This window comes from Grammomys surdaster, unplaced genomic scaffold (assembly GCF_004785775.1).
Source record: "Grammomys surdaster isolate TR1022 unplaced genomic scaffold, NIH_TR_1.0 337, whole genome shotgun sequence".
NCBI classification, from domain to species: domain Eukaryota; kingdom Metazoa; phylum Chordata; class Mammalia; order Rodentia; family Muridae; genus Grammomys; species Grammomys surdaster.
In genome coordinates, this window is record NW_021604756.1 from 303,444 (window position 1) to 310,897 (window position 7,454).

Below are 7,454 nucleotides of genomic sequence, written 5' to 3' on the forward strand. Positions count from 1 at the left end.
TAACCTCTGAGCTGCCTTTCCAGCCTCTCATATATTCTTTTTAAAATCGAATTTTGGCCATGAAATCTGAAGGTAACTGTTTTTCCAAGCCTTCTAGGAATGTTTCTGTCATTTCTGCTTGACATTCAGAACTTTTAAAGAGCTTTCTGCAAACTCTTCAAAGTGACAGGGGTGAGGAAAGACTGTCTTTTATATATCCTCTTGAATCTCAGGAGAGGAGCAAAAATGGTGTTAGGAAACAAGCCAGAAGAGATATATCTTCCATAATCGTACAAACCTCAGACTATCAAAGATGGGTGATGTACTGTCTGTAGCTCTCTACAGGAATTTCTGTAAACAATTGAGAATGTTAGAATACAGAGGCTTGGAGCCACGAAAACAACATAGCAGCATGCAGCTAACGGCTCCATTCAAAGAAATTGTCACTTCCCTCTCCTCTTCTCCATTAGTCACTGCCACTCCTAGGACTTGCCAGTTTTCTGGTTTTCTCTAAGCAAACACCCTGAGGGGCATCAAAAGGAGGGTGGGTGACTAATTAGTGTGTCAAGGGGAACTAGAAGGTATATTGAGAATTCAGAATCTCATTTTCCTCTTCCCCCCTTAGAATTGATTTTGCTGTCACCACTTTAAAAAAATAACAAATGAATGTGCTTCTATTATTTGATGGAGATAAAGCGCTTCTTCTTTGCCAAATATAACTCCTGGCAAATTCTATTGACCAAATATTTATTTGGGTTCTAAAATTATAAACTATTCTGAATAAGTCTTAAATAGTCTCATTAATTGTCACTATGAAACAGATTAATTCTTATTTCCTTATATACATAATTAAGGCAAATTTAAATGTAGCAAGCTAAAATGTACACAATCAGATTAGAGTGCCTGCCAAAAGGTAGTGATTTTTTTTTTTTTTGGTAATAAAATACACTGTGCATCGTGGGAGAAGACTTTGTAACCTGCCATTAAAAGCGTCCTATTTATATAGCTTATTTAGCTGTGGATTGAATCAGAGATGAAAGTTTGTTGCTGTTTGTCTTTATCTCTAGACTCTGCTTTAGGCTGAAGTCTTTGATAATGTGTTTTGTGGGTGTTGACAAGGTACCTCTCAGCGTCCTTTCTGAGGAAGGGAGTAGACTGGTATCTGTTTTCTCTAACGAGACATAGGTTAAATTTGATTTCTTTCTATATTTACCTTGCTTTGATTGATATTCATACCCTTCTAGACTGTGCCTCGGTGATACAGAATAGTTAGTTACTCTTGCCAGGGCCATCATTAATCTGAATGTTGGGTATTGATTATGTGATGCTAGCCATACACTACAGGGTTGTTACTTTGTCAGCTTGGCTAGTTTGTTATTCTTTTCTCCTGTCCTGTTCCCAGAGTGATCAATTTCTGTTACAAGCCTGCTGGTTCTCAATAAGATTCTATTCCAATACACTTTGATATGAGAGATTGATTCCTTCCACTGTCCTCTCTCTGGAATGATACTTTGATCTTTTCTAACTTTATTTTTGTCTTCTACTTTAGCAATTGGTGGCAAATAATTCACCTGTTTTGTATTTCCTTCCAACAACTTTTTGAGCAGAAAGCTGTTTTAATGGGAACATTTAAATAAATAAGATAAATAAGAAAAAAAAGAATCTGAATTTCTCTAAGACCTAGATGACCTACAATGTAAGAATGTCAAGTTCTCCTCTATGCTGAAGCCTTACAACCTGGTTAGTTTTGGCTTCTAATGATTTTATCATAGTTCTCACTAGCTGTGCTCACATCCTAAGAGTAGTAAATAACTTGAAGAATGTCTGGTGCACTTTCTATTGGGTTTTAGGAATGGAGAAGAGAAAAAGAAGACTCATGGGAAAGATCATGAATCAAAGCCATCCTTCAGGTAAGAGATTTATTTATATCTCTGCCGTCAGTACAATGAGGGTCCTACACAAGATGTTTTCAGCCCTGGCAGACACAGCAGAAGGTCTATTTTTAAAAATTTTTTTGGGAAAAATGAGAGGTTTTGTATCACAAGGATGTGTTCTATGTTTATGTGACCTGTAGAGTGTGCAGGAAATAGAGAAAGCAGAACACACAACAGGCCTGAAGATTTGTGATAGAAATTACTCTTTCTCTGGGCAGGGAAGGTGTCCCCAGGCAACCTAGGCATAGGCTCTAGATTTCCTGCCTTCTCTGCTTAGGGCCCATAGGTCCTGGGTGTCCTAATACTTTCTTAACACAAATGTAAGAGCATTGACAAATTAAAACCTGTTGACCAATTAATTATAACTTCTTCCATGCCCCCTTTCAAAGCATAAAATAAAATCTGTGAAACCAGATTTCTTGAAGAGCATTTCGAAGCATTTATTCCTGCCAGCCACAATGTGGTTTTCTGGGTTGTTGAACACGATTCTCCCCTAATTCTCTTCTTTTTCTCCATTTTATGTCAACAAGTGATAGGATTGTGTTAGCAAAGTTTCATGTTATGGACACGCATAATGCACCCTGATCTTCTCTCACCTACTTCCTGATCCTCTCTTCCTTTCCTTCCTTCTATCAATCTTTCTCATTATATTCCAGTTCAGTTTTGGTTTTTCATAAAGTGGTCAGAGGAGGTTTCAGAAGATGGGAAAGCATCAAGCTAGAAAATAAGATATTATCCCAGTACCCACAAAAAGATCATGAAGATCAGAGAACCTAAGGGGGGAAAATCACATTAGTCTCCTAAAGAGACTAATATAGACGATAGTCTCTATACCCCTGTAAGGTCAGGTTTCCATGACTTTCTGTGAAAATATGAGCAAACACATCTTATTCTCACGGGGCTATTGGCCATTCAGTTGGATTTTATCAATTATAATTAATTACTCTCTCCTAAAGCAAAGGTGAAGGAAGAGTGTTAGGAATTTGAAAATAGAAGAACTATTGGGAAGCATGAATGAAGAAGGTTGGCAGGAGACAGAGAAGGATTCCCAAAGCTAAGGCCCAGTAGGGAAGCCAAGTGGCCTGCCCTGGGGTCAGCTTCATCTACCTCCCCTGGGTAAGATAATTGAGTACGTTTTCTAGGCCTCTATAACTCCAAATGTCTTTATTTGTGAATCTGAAAACAACACACATCTCTGTATAAAGACTTAAGGGGAGAGCGTTTGCTGTACGTGACTTTTCCCAGAGTTAAGAGAACGTTTATTTCTTTTCTTTATAAATCCCAGTTTATTGCAGCTCCTGGTTCCCTGTAAGTACTCAGTAGAGTTCTAGCTGAAAGAAAACAGAAAGGTCCTTATCCAAGTGGCAGACATTTTTAGGAGCAGGTCAGGAGGATAAACTGGGGTGGGGAGAAGGTAGAGAAATTCAAAATACAAAAAGTGTAGGTGAAGCAAAGGTTGCTGGTTGACCTTCGGGTTAAACCTGGAAAAGTCCCTTGTAAGGCCTGTATTCTTGTCTCATGTGTTCCAGGTAAGGGCTTTTTATTTTCCTGCTTTTTCCTTAAACTTTCAAAGTGTAATTCAGAAACTACACTACACATGTCCTACTGGTTCAGTGATGGTGATTTGTTCCTGTATCTTCAGTTTACCTTGTAGATTTATGAGACCTCCAAATTTACTACTCATGCTAGTCCTATGAAGGAACTGTTAAATTAGACCAGGGTGTGGTTGTTCTATTTAGGTTAGCAAACACTGAGAACTTGCATTAAGTTTTCTCTCTTATTTTCTTAGTGCTTTTTATTAATCTGGTTTTGACACTCTGAGAAATATTCATGGGTTGTAGATAGCCAGTTGGAAAGGTCATCTCACATCAGCTCAGCCAGTGGTTCATTGCAAATAAACCCTGACTGATGGTCAGTGGCATTTTGGTGTTTTATTTATCTTAAGCTTTGAATAATACTCTCATACTTAATAACATACAAAATACCACAGTGAATTTGGGGATCACTTTTCTTTTTAAATCAAGATCAAGGGTATGAATGTTTTTGTTTAATGAAATTTTCTATGAAGATATGACTTTTTATGCTTATCAGTGTCACAAAACTTGAACCAAGATCTACATCTCTAATGGCAAAGGCTTACTCACCCTGCAAGCAGGAGGATCTGACTTAGAACCCCAGAATCCACATAAAAAGATAGCCATGCTAACCTAGCAGTGTGGAAGGAAGACAGGAGGGTCTCCAGAGCTCACTGGCCCATCAGCCTCAGCTAACAGGTGAGTTTCAATCCAATCAGAGATCCTAGTTATTATGATTTTTAAAGAGTTCTGCTTGTCTGTGATTGACCTCTGATGTCCACATGCATGCATACACATGCATGCACACTTATACATACATGTCTACCTGATAGTGCTCTCTCTCTCTTTCTCTCTCTCTCTCCCCCTCTCTCTCCCTCTCCCTCACAACACTAAGTAATCTATTAAACACTGATATATATTGCTTAAATAATGGCTCTAAGACAGAGCACTTCATTAAAATACGGCATTAAAAAATCAACAGCAAAAGTCTCAAAGTAAAGGCATACATTAAAATTCAATGCACTAAACTAAATGGCAGACGTGAGGGCCGTGTATGATGACCCAGCAGGTGAAAGCACTTGCCACTAAATTTGACAACTTGAAGTAGATTTCTGGAACACCAGAATTGACAGCTTGATTTAGATTCTGGTAAAAGGATAAAAATCAACTGCAGCTAATTGTCTTGTGACTTTCACACGTGCACTGTGGCATGCTCGTGTGTGTGTGTGTGTGTGTGTGTGTGTGCAATTAATAAAAAGAGCTGAAGAGATAGCTCTGCAGTTAAAAATGCTTACTGCACTTGCAAAGGACCAGAGTTGCCTGTACCCACATTAGGCAGCACTCAACCACAAGTAGCTCTAATCCTAGGGGATCTGATGGCCTCTTGTGGCCTCCATGAGACACACACACACACACACACACACACACGATAGATAGATAGATAGATAGATAGATAGATAGATAGATAGATAGAACACTAAAAGAAAGATTTGATATCTATTAGGAACAGTTAAAGGAGAAGTGGACCCTTATATCCTACCCTGAGGCACACGTCTCCTGTATGTTGAGATGGTCCTCAAGGAAAATCCTTAGTAATCACTAGGTCTTAGATGGCCAGGGACTTCCATTGCAGTTCTTTGAGGAGGATAGCAGCTGGACTGCTTCCTGGATTGCATTCTCAATCCATGGGAAGCATCTTGCATTTGAAGTCGAAGCCCAGAAATAATCCATGCTTCAGCTCTCCTTTCTTTAGCACAGTGAATGTCTGTGTTTATACCTACCAGCTCCATGCCTATCTTAACCCATGATGCTAGAACAAAACACTAACTACAGATACTGTACAAAGTTGACACTCTTATCCCTTTTGCTTGACTCATGATTTCTTTTTAATCTGGAAAAATCTAAACAGCATGCTGCCCTTCTCTAGGGAGCTCCCCCTTGGCTGCGTCATAATATTGAAGGAGGAAGAGAAATGGCCGCATGAAAAAGGAATGGCCTTGCTTTCTGTTTATGCAACTCATTCTGTCCTGTAAGATCTGTATCAGTATGGCTTCTGATCACTGTAGCTCCTCTCCCCACTCCCTAATGACTTTCCACAAGAACACAGGTTTCAACAATCCATCACACCAAAACACTGGAAACCAAGGTTCCTTAGTCAAACCATAGTACAACTATAGCAATGACGTTTCTGCACTCTAAAACCTTAGACCATTTCTAGTATGATCATTTTAAGTAGAAATTCAGTGCAGCTTTCTTGTTAATGGGGGAGGGGCTGTGTAAATCAATTAAAATGAATTTTTTATTCAACATGTACTACCTGAGCAGTACACTTGGTATTTTGAAATAGAACAGTGAACATGGAGACTACAGGGATTGACACAAAGGCTTGTGTCTTGGTTGTCTTCAAGGGGAATGTCATAGTAAATTGTGTTCGCATAGCAGGGTAGACAGTAGGGCTTCATATTTGTTTTTTGTCTTGTGAATTCTGTAGCTTCCTGGAATGGGAAGTTCTATCTTGTGGAATCATTCACTTACTCTACTGGAAGGATAAACCTCTGTTAAAGCAGAGCCATCACACGGTGGCATTAAATGAAAATGTCCTTGACATCTCTCATCACGCTTATGGTTGTAGCACTCCTTGCTCTGCTTTATACAGTGGCCTTTCTTCACGCCATTAAGGTGGCTGGAAGGTCATACAACTTTTAGTATATGGCTCAGAGCCCTCTGAAGAGTTTGATTTTTTTTTTTGAACAGCATTCCTCACAGGCCATTAGAAGCAGATCACAACAGGAAAAAAATCAGTTTAGGACAGACTGAGGTACTCCATCCACCTCTGAAAAGCAGTGCAGGACAATAAAAAGAAAAATCACAAAATTTGGCCTTGGTTCTTTAAAACAATATATTCTTAAATGTTCTATTGTCTTTATCAAGGCCCTTGAAGACATGACTGTGGAGTAAATATTACTAGCCTCTCTAGACTGGCACTGAAGCTGAGATATTAACTCCTTCATACGGATGTGGGAGCTTAGATATTAACCCCTTTATGCACATGTAGCAGCTGAGATACTAACCACTCCATACAGATGTTGCAGCTGAGGCTCAGAAAGGCCAAACATCCTACCCTAGGTCATTCAGGGTTTATTTGTTTGCTCAATAACAATATCTGTTATTTGGACAGTAAATACAATTTTATTTTTCAACTTTATATTATCTCATTAGATTGTTTCCTCTATCCTACACACAACCAGACTCAAAACTTTCCAATTTTTAAAAACCTGATTGCTTGAGATGTCAAACATAAAGATGTCTAAAGTGAAAGAAAACTATTTCCAATTCACAACTTATCTCCCTAGAAATTGAAAGCCTCAGTGGTGGCTACACCATTCAAACAGCTAATTCCCAGTGTGTGTGTGTGTGTGTGTGTGTGTGTGTGTGTGTGCCCATTTGTGTGTGCATCTGTATCTGTGGGTGTATGTGTTGTTGTTGTTTTGCAGTGCTGAAGATCAAACCGAGGGACTAACACAAGCCAGATAAGAGCTCTATCCCTGAGATATACAGCTCTGGGCTTCATAGACAATTACTGAGATATCTGTTACTCCTGACATACAAAAATTGACAATAAAAGGATAACACACAAATATCTTTGGCTTATTCACAAGCACTGGAAAACATTTACTCATGCCCTTCATTCTACATTAGCTGTTCTCACCCAGTGGTTCATAACCTTTTGGGGATCAAGCCACCCTTTCAAAGGGATCACTTAGGAACATCTGGAAACACAGGTATTTATATTACAATGAATAACACTAGCAAAGTTACAGTTATTAAGTAGTAATAAAAATAATTGCATGGGGGGGGGGTCACCACAATATGAGGAACTGTTTTAAAGGGTCACAGCATAAGGAAGGTTTAGAACCACTTCTCTCTCTCTCTCTCTCTCTCTCTCTCTCTCTCTCTCTCTCTCTCT